We start from the raw sequence: 16,537 nt of genomic DNA, 5'->3' as shown, positions 1-16,537 counted from the left end.
AGAACAGTGGGGCAGGCCCTGGTAATTAGTAGGATTGATTATGGGAATGCACTGCTGGCTGAAGTAGGATCCACACAGTTAGCAAAGCTCCAAGTGATACAAAACACGGCAGCAAGGATGGTTTTGAATCGTCCACCAGGCACCCCTTCACTCCCATTACTAAAGGAATTGCACTGGCTACCGGTAAAGAAACAAGCTTTTTTCAAGACCTGCTGCCTGGTTTTTAAAGCTGTGCGGGAGATTGGCCCAAAATATCTTCAAAACAAAATCTGCAGATTGACATCAGCATGCAATCTGAGATCAAACAGTAAAGCCCTACTAGTGATCCCACGGATTTATCGGAATCGCACAGGAGGAAAAGCCTTCTCATATGTAGGCCCTAAATACTGGAATTCTCTGCCTGAAGAGCTGCGAAAGTCTCCTTCATATTTGACTTTCAGGAAACATCTTAAAGCCTTCCTCTATCATCAAAACCATTCTGGCTCTACAACTTCCGCTTTCAGAATAGGACTAGGTAGCGCGGAGATGCCCCCGTGGTGATTCAGGCGCTTTACAAAAACCCAATAACAATAACAATAACAACTACTGTCTGTTCAATAGAGTCTAAACCTTTCACCTCACCAATCTAAATCAGGCCATAACACTGGCTCCTGCAGCCCTTTCCACGTAGGGGGTGTCCCAACCCTTCAAGAAGGCCCCATTCAGCCCAAAGTCAATGAATATCTGTGAGATATGGGAGACTCAGAGGCCCCTCATCATATTCTGAGGCGGCACCCCATCATTTAGCATTACAGTACTGATCTCAATAGGGGCCTTTTGCTGTTAATGACCCTTCAGCACTCTCAGCCCCTTACAGAATTACCACTTGAATGTTACTTTTCATGCTTCTTCCTTTTTTACAACTGAAACCACTTACTTTCATCATCCCGTTAATTTACTCCAAGTTTCAACCCAAAACACATCTTATTCTAGTATTTTTGCCCTTTCCCCTATGTATAGGTCCTTTAAACAGAGATCAACTGTATGGATGGATCAAAATGTGAATCTCCCTTCACAACAAACTCCGGCAACCTTATTATCCTTGCTGCCCTTGAAATCATTTATTCTAACACCACACTTACAATCATTTTGTTTACTCTAGCAGTTTGAATTATACTCTCCTCTTCACCTTTCTTGTCTTCACTCTCTTATCCTATCTCACCTTCATGGTCCATTAGTGTGACGTTATGTGATATTTCCAAATGGCTGCTTCCCTCCTTAAACCAGTCAAATGCATGTATTAATGCCAGATGCACAGCCTTCTTCATCCCTTTGTTGAAACCCTCTGCTGCCGTTGCCCTGGTGATTCTCTAATGCAATAGTACCATTCTACAACATGATCTTCTAAAAACCTCTTCATTTCATCAGACAACATCTGCACGCTTTATCTGTGACCACAACGTTATATTTTCACTCATGATTGAACAATACAAACACCATCATCCTACCAGTAGTGGCATACTCGCCAAACACCACCTCTGGCATTTTTTTTTAAGTTTGCAAAGTGCTTTTATTAAGATTTGTGTATATTTGTGTCTTTGTCAACACAATCCTAAAAAAAAAAAATTGAAGAGCAATTACCACCTTTTCTTTCAAGCAAACTGCAATGCATTTTTTAAGGAAATTGAAGGAAGCTAGTGTGACCAGCAATATGAAAGAAAGGAGCAAAGCCTAGGTCCAGGGCCACCAAATCTTTCATACAGAGAATGGGCATGAAGCTACATTAGGATAATTGAATGTCATGAATATTATCTTTATCCAACACTCGAAAAGTCAGATAACAATGGTGTACTGATGCTGGAGCTTGTAGAATGTAGATGGGTTGTTTTTAGTGGTTGTGTGGCCTTCCTCTTCCCAGACCACGGCCAGCCTGAGATGCGTCTACTGTGGATCTGGGATTCTTAATGGTTTCATCCACTGATAAAATAAGGCAGGCGGCCTCAGATGCGGCTGTTAAAGCATTAATTCGTACAATCACTGGTTCCCAGACACATGCATCATAATTGTCTGCAATGTCTTCATTGTTGACATCAACTCCGTACCAAATGCCTCCCTGTGCATGCTTGGCTCTCAGCTTGTTCAGAATATTGGTAGCATCGAACTCTGCATTGTCACATAGTTGTCGAGGAATTATCTCAAGTGCCTTGGCATATGCTCCAATGAGAAGCTGCTGCTTGCCTGGGATGGTTCTGGAGAAGTCACGAAGATACTTGGATAGCTCCATCTCTATCGCTCCTCCACCAGCAACAACTGAATCATTCTTGATTGCTCGCCTGACGATCATGATGGCATAATGCAACAATCTCTCGGTTTCTTCCATGAACTACACTGCACAGCCTCTCAATATTATTGTGCAGGTCTTTGCTTTTGGACATCCTTTAAAGATGTTATACCTTTCTCCTCCGACTTGAACTTCCTCAAAGAGCGAACACTGTCCAAGCACATCATCAGTCAGGGAATTCACGCTGGTCTGGATCGAACCACCGCAGGCCATCATTGTCCTTTTGAGGTCTTCCTCAGGGACTCTGCCAGCACAAAAAAGGTCTCTGTCAGCAAAGTACTGGGTGGCCACATCCCCAATGGGAAGCTTGGATAATACCACTTTTGCTCCAGATTTGTAGATTCACTCCAGTTTGTCATACAAAATGTTCCATTCGGCATCAACAATGGCTTGGTAGTCCTCAACATTGTTCACTCTCACTTCTGCATTATCTTTCTCTGCTTTAAGTTCCAGCTCGATGTTCAGCAGAGCAATTCTCGGAGACTCATACTTTTTGGGCAGCATTTCAAACCCAGCATAAGAGAAGGTCTTCTTAAAAGCTACTCCAGCAACCAGATGCGATTCCTCCAAAGCACCACCTTGAACCTTCTTGATGCCGATCATCTTTAGCTGAAGCAAATCATCCAGCATCATGACTGCCTCAACCACCATCTTGGAAAAAAAATCCTTCTGCTGGGCAATCATCTTGGAACTGATGGCGGTCGCTGCACACTTCTCCAACAAATGGCGCTGCTCCTTTTTATCTTCTTTCTTCACAGCTATTGCAATCTCCTTGATCTTGTTCACAGCCAGCTGGGTTGCAGTGCGGAATGCACGAATGATGATCTGGGCATGTAGACCCTCCTCTACGTAGCACTTCACGTGCTTCAGGAACTCTGCAGCCAGGAGTGTGACTGAAGTAGTCCCGTCCCCAACCTCAGCATCCTGGGACTTAGCAATGTCAACCAGTGTTTTTGCAGCAGGGTGTACAACGTCCAGAAGTTTCAGAATTGTTGCCCCGTCATTGGAAATGGTTGCTTTTCCTCGATCATCCACAATCAGCTTATCCATGCGACGTGCGAACAGCCTCAGCGATGATTTGGCCGGCATTGATGTTACTAACAAGCTGAGGGACTCCTTGGGAGGTATCTGTACCCTCCTTCAGCAGGATGACTGGTGTGGACATCATCTTCAAACCGTTGCTGTCTCACACTTCTCCTACCCTGGAGCCGGCAAAAAAGGCTCTGGCATTTTTTTGATCCATAATCCAACACCATAATCTAAAGCAAAGCATGAATTCATAGATAGTCATTAGAATTAAATCACTATATTGAAAGCCACACATTGGCATTCTCTTTCTAGTCGTTTGACCAGCACTATGTGAGCTGGACACTTATGAATCTGGGCATCTATGCCAGACCACAAGTAATAATCACATATTATCTTTTTGATGCTAGGCATCCCCATGTGACTCTGGTGAACCAGAAACATTATTTTCTTCCTCACACTCAACCAATGATCCCATAATAACAAATTCCCTCCCAAACTCAACCCATGCTCCAGTTGCTTAAATAAGCCTAATTCACCACCAATGATTTCCACCATCCTTGTTTGACACATTTTATTATTCCACCCAAAACACTATCTTACAGTTGCTCGATTCTCATTTCTGATCTGTAACAGTCAACCCACACACTAGCACATCTGTCAAAACTGCCACCACATCCTCTGTCTCAACTTCATCACTCTTTTTAGCTCCTCCTTGACCGAACACCTGCCATGCATTCTGCCATCATATTGTTGCAACCAGGATAAATCAAGTGTTCCTTGCTGTTCACATTCTAGGTACTGATATAAATATTGTGTGAATTGTAATGGTTCAATTGTGTTGTGCACTTTGACTTCCACCAGTAGACATCCCACAAATGAGGTCAGTGCATTGTAATCCATACACAACTGAGCTCACACAGAATTTTGTGTTCCCACTGGCACCCTGATTTTCAAATTAGTAAAAAAAAAACTCTTTCCAAAATGAAATTCATCAAAATGTTTGGTTACTTCTCTGGGTTAAGACTTTTAACTAGTGCATTAAGGCATACATATATCATTACTTTGCCAGGGTGTTCATATCAAATCATATAATCTAAAAAAACAGATATAAAGAATTTCCTGTAGACATTTTCCTTAGAGGGTGTAATACATAAGATTAAATTGACCCTAATTGTTGCGACTAGGGATATAATCTTGTGATGTGAAACATTAATGCTATACATGAACTGGTAAATATCCTCTACCCATGCCAGTACCACACTAGCGGTTTGTGATCTATCAGTAACTTAAATTCCATGCCCAAACGTAGTGGTGGAAATGTTGTACCTTCCACATGACTGCCAATAACTTCCTTTCAATATCAGAGCATCTCATTTCAGCAGGGGTTAGTAACTTGGACACAAAATCCATATTCCACATTCTTTTCCCACGTTGTTGTGATAGAAACTACCACACATCATAACTGATGGCATCCACCACACTTTACTTCTCACATTAAATGATTCTAATGTGTTTGTTTCACAATATCACTTGTTACCTCTTCAAAAAGAAGCTGAACTCTTTGCACTTCATCTGTCCAGATGTACTCCACCTATTTCTTATGCAGTTTCCTTAGAGCATACATGTGATCTGCAAATGGTGAAACAAATGTTGAGTTTTCGACACACATTCCATAGAAAGGCAACAAGTGCTCCTTGATGTTTTCTGTTAGTGCCGTTTCAGTGCCCTTAAAGGGGCCTAACCTTATCCTTGGAGATACAGTAACACAAGTAGTCTGTCTTATATAAATTGCAGTTTTCAAATTTTGACATTAAACAATTATATTAAAATCTTTACCACACTTCTGCTGAAGCTTCTATGTGTGATTTTTCTTCTTTCATAAACAAAAAGTTTATTATCCCGAAAACAACAGATGCTTTGAAATCTCTTGTCTTGGATCTTTGAATAACTGAGGAATTTGGTATCAGTCCAGTCATTAGCTTTCCTGATGTATGAATCAGGGAAAGACAAATAGGTGGGCCTTACCTAGAAACTTTCTCTCCTGTAAGAACAGAATCTGCTTACTCACCCCTGCTTCCTCCACCATCCTCCATCCATCAAATGTCAGCAGCCAGGAAGGACTAAATTGGCAATGCCCTTCTAAAAGATCCTCATAGAATTTGTAGGGGTAGTCCAACCTTCATCCTCCCTCACTTTAGTGTCTGGTCTTCTCCAATTAGCTCCTGGAATGCAAGAAAAACACTTCCACTGTCTGGTGAAGCTGTATCCCTTCATCGATGTTTTGCCATGAAAATTAGGACTATCCATAATATGTCCCACGGGTCCCAGCAATCAGACTCTCACCACAACATAGAGTCTTGTTACCATCTACAGATAACATACACAATTCGACGTGCACATAGGATGTCTGTGTAGGGGTCTGGTTGTGCTCTGGATCTGTATAAATATACGAGTCTAGCGATAACTGCAATGGGCCTTATAAATAGTTAACAATTGCCAAGGCAGCAGTGTGAGAGAAAGGGTAAGCACTCATATACCCATATGTTTGAACCATAATTAGCAGCACGTGACTTTTGCGGCACAGGTCAACTTAAGAGCTAAAATTAAAAACTGAAAACCCATAAGGAGGCTGCTTTATTAGCTGTGCAAAGGACAAACGCTTCTACGGTTGTGTACCGGAAGATTGTATGCTTTTTGAACACCTGTTTTTTTTACCTCAGCTAGACTCTGCTGTAAAGACCTCTATACTTACATGATCCTGAATGCACTTTTAAGTGGAGGTGTCACCCCCATGCAGCACCTTTTAATATGCCCCTGGCCTAGTACACAATGGGGGGAAATAGCCATTACATCGCATGAACGTGGTCGTTACACCGCAGTACATTACAGCGCCAGTCGTTACACTGACTTACTGTAGGGGGTGCGCTTACCTAAGGAATAGTATAATTTACCATTTCATCACCTTCCCTACTGTTGCGCACACTGGATTTGGAATAGTAAATTATACTATTCCTAAGTCCAGCGCGCCTCCTACAGCAAGTGGATGTAACGACTTGCGTTGCAATGTACTGCGATGTAACATCACGGTCGTTGTAACAACCGCGTTGTAATCGTATGCATTGTAAACGCATGCTATGTAAGGTGCTATATTCCACAACGGGTCACTTAGCTGTCATTGCAAAATGTGAATTATTAATACTAATTGACTGCGTGTCCAACTGGGCCACCTTTGTCTGGTGATATGCCTACTTGTTTTATGAAAGGTTCGCAAGCATTTGTGACATGTTGCCCTGTAGCCTAAAAATTACTCCATGTGAACCCGTGCCAGTCACAATGATATGTAGGCTACCAACCATAGCTGAGCTGTTCATAAAATACACTTCAATTTTTCCCTAGTTTTGAAAGAGGGCAGCTATAGACTTATGTTAATGGAATACAACACTTAGAAGTGACAGTAGAATCTGAATATCTTAATTTACAGTATCATTCCTAGAGTTTAAACAATGTTCTTGCAAGGAGGCACATATTGTCCTAGTTCCTTCTTTTATCTTGTAATTCTTCTCCACTTACTGGCACCAAAGTCTGAGGTGTGTGGGAGGGGCGAGCTGGCTGATGTTCGCTTTAGAGGTGGGCAGGGCCTTTGAAACTGACCAAAGCAACCATCTTGCACAGGAAACACCACTTGTCAGGTTTGCACTGATCTTGTGCACAGGATCCAGTGGAAGCAATGTTACTTTCCATCTCTCACCCTTGCTGCCAATTCTTTTTATGATGTTATTATTATTTTACATTGCATAGCACATGTAAGCATTGCACGGCTACAGGGCAGTTGACATTTAGTCATAAATCTCTATAGCTCACAGTCATTTTCCATGCTATTCATTATCACTTGTCTTATTCTCTCTAGCTTCCTTATTAACAACTACTAATAAAACGTTTAAATGTTTTGGTCTATTTAAGAGAGCTACAATACTTTTTTCCTGAATATATCAGTCTTGCAAAATGTTTTCTTCGTGGAGATGAGGCTCAAGGGGCCCATCCTTCTCTTCCTTATTTTTATTCAGATGCCTCAGATCAGGGCAATTGCTCTCACAGTTACCCATCTCATGTTCTCTTATGGGGGGTGCTAAAGTCAATGTCGTTGGGATATCACAGTTTCTTCTTCCTCCACTCTCCTCCTCCTCCAAGTGTCTTCCAGTGATCAAAGCCAATGTGTGTCCCATGCCCTGGATGAATCTGGGTTCCTTTATCCCCCTTTACACCTCCATATGTAGTAAAATGCACTAATGGTGCTAACACTCAAGTCAAATTTACAAATCTGCTAGTGATTTACATACTGTTGGGACTCAGATACAATACAAAGATACAAATCCCACGTGCCTGGGCTATATTTTTATCTCTTGCTGCATTAATGAATCTGATTACTTCCTTACAGTACCCTGTTAGACATCTTACTATGTTTAGAATACTTACCCAAAGCTATGTCACTATGCACTCTTTTGTGGAAGATGCGTATAGTTTCTGCTTAACGTCTGTGGAAATGGAACATAAGGAGCAACATTCACATCCTTTGATTCTCTGGACCTAGCAGTATATAAACAGAGTGGAAAACAAATGTCTTCTACACTACGCTCATTAGCATTTATACACATGTGAAATATCCTCCTACGAATCCGTCCCGTTCCAACACAGGAACTCATAGCAGGACAATCAATATGAGTGTTTAGAGTTGAAAGAAATATGCAGCCAGTTCGTTTTCAAAACACGTATGACTTAAGGATACTTCTCCGTAAACCAAAATGCCCATAATCTAGTCCTTTAGGAATTAGGAGTCTGGACGATTGAAAACCTGCATAGATGTAGTGAGATCCAGCTGCAGCAAAATTCTAAGCACAATCGACTGGCAAGGATGGCAAGCACCATGAGTAACGTTCTACCTGAAGATCCATGATGCCCGACATCTCTCTAGTCATGCGAGAGTCCGTGGCCCACTAGGAAATGTAGTTCTCTGGCAGTGCTCTGCCGTGCATTGCTTTCCCGAAGAAGCACACAGCCTGGATCCGGTCAGTGCCCTTTGTCCTTTGCTGGAAGTCCTTCAGTGTGAATGGCCTCACATTACTGCTTCCTCACACTTGAATCAATCTTGACAGAAAGTGGCACTTCTTGCTCCACTTGCTGAAATGACTGAGATCCTGACAGAAGGAGGAAATAGCTACTTAGGTTTCTCAAGCCTTATGTCAACTTTTACATGCTTTACAGACATCACTCTATAGTTAAAGGTGGTATGTGTCATGTCAAAGAAATGTAGGATATGGTTTACTTGTACCCTCAAAAACATAATAGCTTGGCCCTTTAATGCCCCGCTGCATCTTCTTGCTGTTGGTAAAAGAAAATAAGAAGAAACCTGTTAGTCCATTACCGAAAAACACAGAGTACCCAACTCACAGTAGCTCGTGGTTAAAAGTTATGAAATTTACTTGATAAGCATACACCCATGGAGTAAATTTGAGAAATAATTCCACTAGTATTTCTGGAAATCTATGAATGTTGTAGATTTTCAGGAGAACTCGTATGCATAACCATTTTCACATATGAAGTGACAAGTGTACTTTTTCTCATCAGGAAATGGAACTCCAATGTGCATGTTTTCTCCTTGGAGAAACAAAATGAGTCCATTAATATATCCCTTGCCTTGTGGTCCTGGGTTGCTTGTGTTCAGGTTCAGGTAGGACCTGTCCTGGTAGTTCAGGCTGGACTGTTCCAATTGGAGCAGGGTCAAGACTGATTTGACTATAGCTGACTCCAAACTGAGGTAGCATGGTGTGCTAAATTATGATGGACTGGGATGCACCCCTGAGTAATTACCTGTGACTGAGATTAATTCAAGCATTCCATCCATCACTTTGTGTATACTTCAGTTTGTCGCCCTAAGTGGGACGGATATGCCCAGATGTGGGTCCTGTGCATACTGTGTCACTGGAACTAAGCTGAACCTGGCTGATGAGCCCATAACTAGGTCGAAATCAGTTCTGGGTTGCTTGTGTTTCAGTTCAGGGGGGACCTGGCTTGGCAGTTCGGGCTGGATTGTTCCAATTGGAACAGGGTCAAGTTTGATTTGCGAATAGCTGGGTTTAAACTGAAGTGGCATGGTGTGCAAAATAATGATGGACTGTGGACCTGAGTAAATACTAGTGGCTAAGATTAACATCACTTTATGTATACTTCAGTTTCAATTCCATTTCGGGCTGCTCCCTTTCTATTCCCACCCTGAATATACCTATATTAATTTAAGAGTTCTTATGTGTTCAACAGTGTTATATATATTATCCACCCTTGAACATCTACTACCCTCCCCCCAAGAACAGATTTGTTCACACAAATATTCCACCACACTTGCAGAATTCCCTAATGAGCAAATCCAATTTACAAGAGCAGAATCCCACCATTCCTAATTGTATGAATGTTATTAGCACATTCAAGTAGCTCTTAGGTATGAAACACGTTTTGCATAGTGGGTCTACTTGCCAACACGTCATGTTTGGAAGTGTCAGTCAGCTAGCCACGTTGTTCTACAGACAGAGGAATTTACAACCCAGAAAAGGATTTCCTTTGGACAACCTTAATTGAGAAAGGGGAGGCTTTTTCGAACTGTTCCCAGTCCTTGAGAAGATTTGTTGAAGTAAATGAGTTTGTTAATTCCAACTCTGATGATCTACAAGAAAAGCATTCAGGTTGTTTTGATGCTATCACCAAATTAACATTGAAGTGTCATTTTACTGTATGGTAAAAAACGGTACTTTTGTTTACAAAAAAAAAAGAGGATATGTGAACCCCCTAGCAGGCCCGAATGAAGTGCCTTTTTCCCCCTTTTCAAGCCTTTAAAGCACCCGTGTGCCTGAAATCTGGACTCTTGGAAACCTGAGCTGATACAGCTCCTCAGTATCATCTACTAGGCTAGTGCAAGCTCACTAAAACCTTCGGAGAACTGACCGTGGGAATGCACCACGAGGCTCTGGCAGCTTCACACTCTTTATTGACTGTCGAGAGGCAACATCTCCCAGTTCTGGATTTTATCTTTGTGTTTCCTCTCTGCATTAAGGATTACTGCCCAGCATAATGGATCTCCAGACACATTCTTCATCATCAACCTACTGGACGATTTTTGCTCCAACTGTAAGGTGAAATGCTTCACTGATTGTAGCCCCGGGCTCTACAGGCACTGGCCAATCAGCCTCACCTGAGCTATTGGTCATGCTAATAGTGCCACAGTGGAGCTTAGCTATTTTGCTTAGGTTTTGTGCTTTATTCGATGACATCTTTTTGCACGCGTTGTTTCCTGTGGGAACACTCAAATTTATTTTTATCTTCTGATACATATTTTAAAGTCTTAATTTTGTTGTTGTTATTTCTAGTTACATTTTTACTCTTTTTTTTTTTAATAACTCTTTTTATTAAACATAAAACATAAACAAGACAAGGCAATAAATGACAATACAGCTGGATACATGTTCAAGGAGGGAGGAAAGTGCATCACCATGTAATACAAATCATTAGTGCAAAAAGGGGGGAGGGGGGCAGGCGGGAAAGCAGAGTCACAGTGCATTGAAACTTAGACAACAGTAGGAATGTCGGGTCAGGGGGTTAGAGGGACATCCAGAATATCAGTGAGGGGAGGCGTACAGATATCACCTCGGTACAAGTTCCACTGGCCCCAGATCGTGCCCCACTTCCTCGGTCTACCGCGTGCCACATACACCGTTTTCTCTCTAAACATACACCAATCCATGTTCTCCTTCCAAGCCGAAACAGTGGGCGGTCTCAGGGAGCCCCATAATTGTGCTATATCTCTCTTGGGGACCATATTCCCGCGGGTCGCCCATCGAGTCTGCGCCACATTATAATCTGTAGGTTCCCACACATTCAGCAAACAACGCCTAGCTTCGGGCAGCAACATAACACAAGTGACCTCATCCATCACTGCATGCACTCGATTCCAAAACACCACCATTCCGGGCACTCCCAAATTATGTGGAGGAAAGTACCAAGCAAGCCACATCCACGCTTACACAACCCATCCACAGAATAACCCATCCGAATCAGACGAGGGCCAGTTACGTAGATCTGATGCAGGATCTTAAGCTGCATGAGTCGGAGACGGGCCGGAATCGCGACCTCCTTGGGAGAGGATATCGCGGACTGCCAGTCTTCATAATCCAACTCCAGACCATCACTGGTCCAGAGCTCTCTAAGGTGCACCAGTAGGTCAACACGATCGTTTATCAATTTCTTATATATCAGAGAAATGGTGCTGTCCGGAACATACCCGTCAAGCACCCGATCTTCGAGAGGGGACGATTCCGGGATAACAACATCTGCAGGAAAAACAGAACTAAACGCGTGGCGGATCTGTACGTAATGAAAAAACTCCTTGTCACTCAGTTCATATTCTACCTTCAACTCCTCGAAGGTCTTAATCCTGCCCTTGGCATAAAGGTCACCCACCTTGCAAATACCGATCATATCCCATTTCTCAAAGCCTTTCGTCCTCCTCAAGCTGCCCAGTCTCTCAGATGCGTAGAGCGGACTCGCCCGGGTCAAACGACCCATCCACCCCATTGCCGCATTAGCACAATGCGACACTCGCACCGCTATCTTAGTGGGCCCCAGAAGTTCCCTGCCAGAAAGCCTAGAATAAAGCGCCCTATTATAATCTCCACCTGGTAGCTGCCACTTATCCATCTCAAACGCAGGGTTTAACGCAGGTCCATACATCCCATGATTGATTGCTCCAAGCTGGGAGGCCCAATAGTAACGCCTGATATCCGGAAGTGCTATACCGCCGTCATACCAGGGAAGCGTCAGCTTAGCGAGGGCGATACGTGAACGCCCACTCCATATCAGCCTCCTTTGCAAATGCCCCACCTCATGGAAATAACTCGCCGGAATGACATCAAACGTGTTCTGAAGGGCATATAAAAACCGCGGCAGTGACATCATTTTTAAAAGAGCAGCACGCCCAAGGGTGGACAGTGGCAGCCTACTCCAGGCTGCGACGTCGGATTTTAACCGCAGGAGCGGAGGAAGTAGGTTACGATTATAACGGACAACGGGGTCTAGTGTAATAAAGACCCCCAAATATTTAAATCCCGTCTGCGTAACTTGTATGGGGCAGCCGCGCGGCAAAGAGGGAGCGTCACCAGTGAGTACATAAATACAGGACGTAGCCCAATTAATCACTAAGCCGGAGTTCTTCTCAAACGAGTTCAATACATCAAACAGCACATTCACCGACTTTCGAGGCGACGTTAGATACAACAGAATGTCATCTGCATAAAGTGATATGCGATCCTCAAAGTCGGGGGTCCACTGAATACCTTTCATCGATGGTTCCCACCGCAGCCAAGCGGCCAGGGGTTCTAAAGCGAGTGCGAAAAGTAATGGAGATAACGGACATCCCTGTCGCATGCCCCTTCCAAGAACAAAGGAATTAGAAACCCGACCATTCACCACAATCTGAGCCAATGGTTTCTCATACAGACGTTTTACCCAGCCAATGAACCCAGGACCAAAACCAAACTTTGCAAGAGCAGCCCAAAGGTACGACCATTCGACGGTATCAAAGGCCATCGTAGCATCCTAGGAAACCAAGATGGCCGGTTCACGCAATGACGTAGCCCTTGCAAGGACGCCATGTAGGCGTCGCAAGTTCAAAGCTGTATTACGATGCGGAATAAAACCAGATTGATTCGGGTGGATCAGATCACCAATCACCTTTATCAAGCGATTTGCCAACAATTTTGCAAGGATCTTGGGCTCAGCGTTCAGGAGCGAAATAGGCCTGTAAGATGTGCAGTGATCCCGCGGCTTCCCCTCCTTATGAATCACCACAATGGTCGCAAGACGCTGATCACAAGGAAGGGAGCCGAAGTCTCGCGATTCCATGAACATGTCGCGGAGATACTGCGCCATTTTGTCAGGACGCAGCTTGTAAAGCTCGACGGGGAGACCATTATGGCCCATAGCTTTACCCGAGCGGACAGAACGAATAGCCATTGCAACCTCGTCAACAGAAAAAGCTGCATCAAGTAAATGCCTGTCCAAGTCCGAAAGGCTAGGCAACGCAATGTCTCTCAATAGCAGATGCGAGTCTTCCTCTGGTCTATCGGAGACCGGAGAATATACATTTCGGAAATGTTCAGCAAAACACTCCACAATCTCGACAGGATCAGTCACTCGCACTCCATCAGCTCTCTCAACCACCGGGACCACACGACTCGCTCTTTCCTTTCTGTCTAACCAAGCAATCAGCTTCCCAGCCTTGTGTCCCACATCATACAGCCGTCCCAGCTGTTCTCTACTCATAACTTTAGCAGCGTCTGTGACCAGTGCCCTATACTCAAGTTGTTTTAGACTGAGGACATGAACTTTGTCGTGGGTGATACCCAATTCCAAATCCCCATCCAGCGCAGCTATTTCGGTCTCGAGGCGTACTACCGCCTCGTTTTTGCTTTTCTTGGCGCCAGCGATTAATGATAATGCCTGTCCCCGGATAACAGTTTTAAAAGCCTCCCACAGCGAAACAGATGAGGACACAGACCCCACATTTTCAGCAAAATAACAATCCAGAGACTTAACCAACTCCGCTCGGGTTTTGGGGTTACGGAGATACCAAGGATTAATGGGGGCTACTCGACCCTCAGCACCCAGCTTCATGTCCATCGAAAGCCACAGTGGGGAGTGATCTGAAATACCTCTGGCCAGGTGTCTAACTTCCCTAATCGAAGAGACTTGCGCTGCTGGCATCAATACATAATCAAGTCTAGAGAGACTACCGTGAGCACCAGAGTGGAAGGTGTATTGCGTCAGTCCCGGATGCAGTAGCCTCCAACTATCTACCAGTCCCAGCGTCTCCAGAAAGCCACCCAACCAAGACTGTGATCTCGCGAGGTCCCTGGGGGGGTAGCGGTCCTCCCTACCAGAAACAACAGAGTTGAAATCCCCACCACCAAAATGCCGTCAGGAAGCCCCAAAACTACTCTCCCCAGGTCAGCAAAGGTCGTAGTCTGGAGACCAGGTGGAACGTACACAGAAAGCAGTGAAACAGTCTTCCCCTCCCACCTACCAGTAAGAGCAGCATAGCGTCCCCTATCGTCAAGGATTATGTCATCTACCTCCAGGGGGAGGGAGCTCCTAACTAGGATACCAACCCCTCTAGAACCAGTAGTGAAACCAGAGTGCACAATTAGGCGGTATCCTCGCCGATTCATAGCTTGGCATGTGTTTCCGATCAGATGCGTCTCTTGTAACACAACTACATCAGGGGAAAGGCGTCTCAATAGCTGCAGCACCATCCCACGTTTTATCCTATCCCCCAACCCGTTAACATTCCAACACAATATCTTCAACCCCCTACCCCCCATCCCAGAATTAAGTGCAAAATCCACCCCATGGCGAACACCACACCCAGATCCAGACGTAAAACAATGCGTTGCCTTGAAACAAAATAGAACAAGTCCAAATCCCCCCCACCCCCAACAAATACCCGAAACACCCCCTCCACCCTGCACCCCTGCGTTAGACTCAAAAGCCACCCCAACTTGCAGTGTGCCTATCGCCCTAACATTAAACTAGTCTACAAAAAGAAACCCGGAGGAGGAAAGAGTCCCATTCCCCCCCGCCACCTCAGGGTAGCCAACCATAAGTAACGCAAGTGTAAAAGTCATCGAACCACAGCTGTCAGTTCTGTACAATGTCCGGGAACCAGAAACCACTTCTCATTCTTGTTCTGGTGGGCCGCCTTCTGCTCCTCCAGAATGTTCTGATCGATCATGTTGTGTAGGCAATGTATCAAGCCAGTCACTCACGCTCTCAGGGCGGTCAAAGAAAAACGTCTGATCCTCGTATTCAACACGTAGCCGGGTTAGAAAAAGCATCGCATATTTCATACCCATGTCTCGCAATCGTCGCTTCACCCCCTGGAACCCCATCCTTTGTTTCTGAACGGACTGGGTGAAATCAGGGTAGAAGCTCACCGTAGTGTTGTCAAATTTCGTGGGGCCGCCCACCCGCGATGCCTGCAGGATAGCGTCTCTGTCTCTGAAGTTGAAAATTCTGGCGATTATAGGGCGCGGAGGGGCGCCCAGCTTCGGCTTCCCACCCGGCACTCTGTGTACACGCTCCACCGCGAAAAATGTACTCAGGCCTTTGGGGGCGAGGTGATTTAGGATGAGGTCCTCCACGATGAGATCCGCGGTTGGCTCTTCCGATTTTTCAGTGACCCCAAAAATACGTACGTTATTGTGTCTGGCCCGACTTTCAAAATCCTCCAGCCGACTAGCAAAGAGATCATTGGAGGATCGTAGGTTGCGAACCTCCGTCTGTAAATCTGACACTCCGGTCGTAAGGCTGGAGGTCTTCAAATCTAGGGATTTGACCTTCTCGTTGGTCTTTGATAAGTCCGCCCTGATCAAGTTGACATCAATTGACACGGTGTCAAGCTTTAGGGCCAGGGCCTCGTATTGTTGGCCAATGGAGGTCTTCATGCTGGCAATGGCGCCCATGACATCATGCAAAGTCAAATCATCCGGAGTGGCTGAGCCGTCACCCGTCTCGTCCAAAGACCTACTCGCACCACCGGGGGATCCTTTAGGATGGGTCTAGCGATCCATAATATTCGATTGTATGGTGCCTCCCCTGGTAATGGTCTTGGTCTTTCGTTTCTCGCTATCGGGTTTGCCCGCCATATTGAATGTCGCGCCCCGAAGGGGCCTTTGAGACCTGGTAAAAATGACTCCTCACAATTCACACCACCGGGATCTCCAAAAGCAAGTTCCAGCAGGGTAGCTCACGACCAGGAACACTCAGTAGCTGGCGCACTGTGAAGTTGCGGGGTTAGGCTGCATCCCGGGATGCCAGAGCGGTGTTGAGATAAGAGGAGGCCAATGAACCAAAAACGAAACCGAAAGTTAACTGCAGGGTCATGGGCAGGACCCCTCGGGCCGTTGTTGTTCAACTAGTACCTGGGCACCACAACGACTCGAGCCCCGGGCGATTTCATGGAGCAGGCCACAAAAGTTCAAAGAATCGTAATTTCGGTTCCCGGAGTCCAAATCGATTTCTGAAAGCAGCTATTAGATCAGCTGGGCTGCGTCTTCAATAACCCATCGTCGTGATCAGGATAAAAGTCAG

The 16,537-nt window shown here is 44.9% G+C and overlaps 1 protein-coding gene and 1 pseudogene across 1 annotated transcript in view; one reads left to right on the top strand and one right to left on the bottom strand.

Annotated features, from left to right (window-relative positions):
• NEK5 (NIMA related kinase 5) overlaps positions 1 to 16,537 on the top strand; it is a 372,187-nt gene that overhangs the window by 114,977 nt on the left and 240,673 nt on the right. The gene's annotated exons all lie outside the window — the stretch shown is intronic.
• LOC144772732 (T-complex protein 1 subunit eta pseudogene) lies at positions 1,726 to 3,532 on the bottom strand (annotated as a pseudogene).

Source organism: Lissotriton helveticus, chromosome 8 (assembly GCF_964261635.1).
Source record: "Lissotriton helveticus chromosome 8, aLisHel1.1, whole genome shotgun sequence".
NCBI lineage: Eukaryota > Metazoa > Chordata > Amphibia > Caudata > Salamandridae > Lissotriton > Lissotriton helveticus.
Note: the sequence above shows the minus strand (reverse complement) of the source record. Positions and strands in the feature narration are given on the sequence as shown.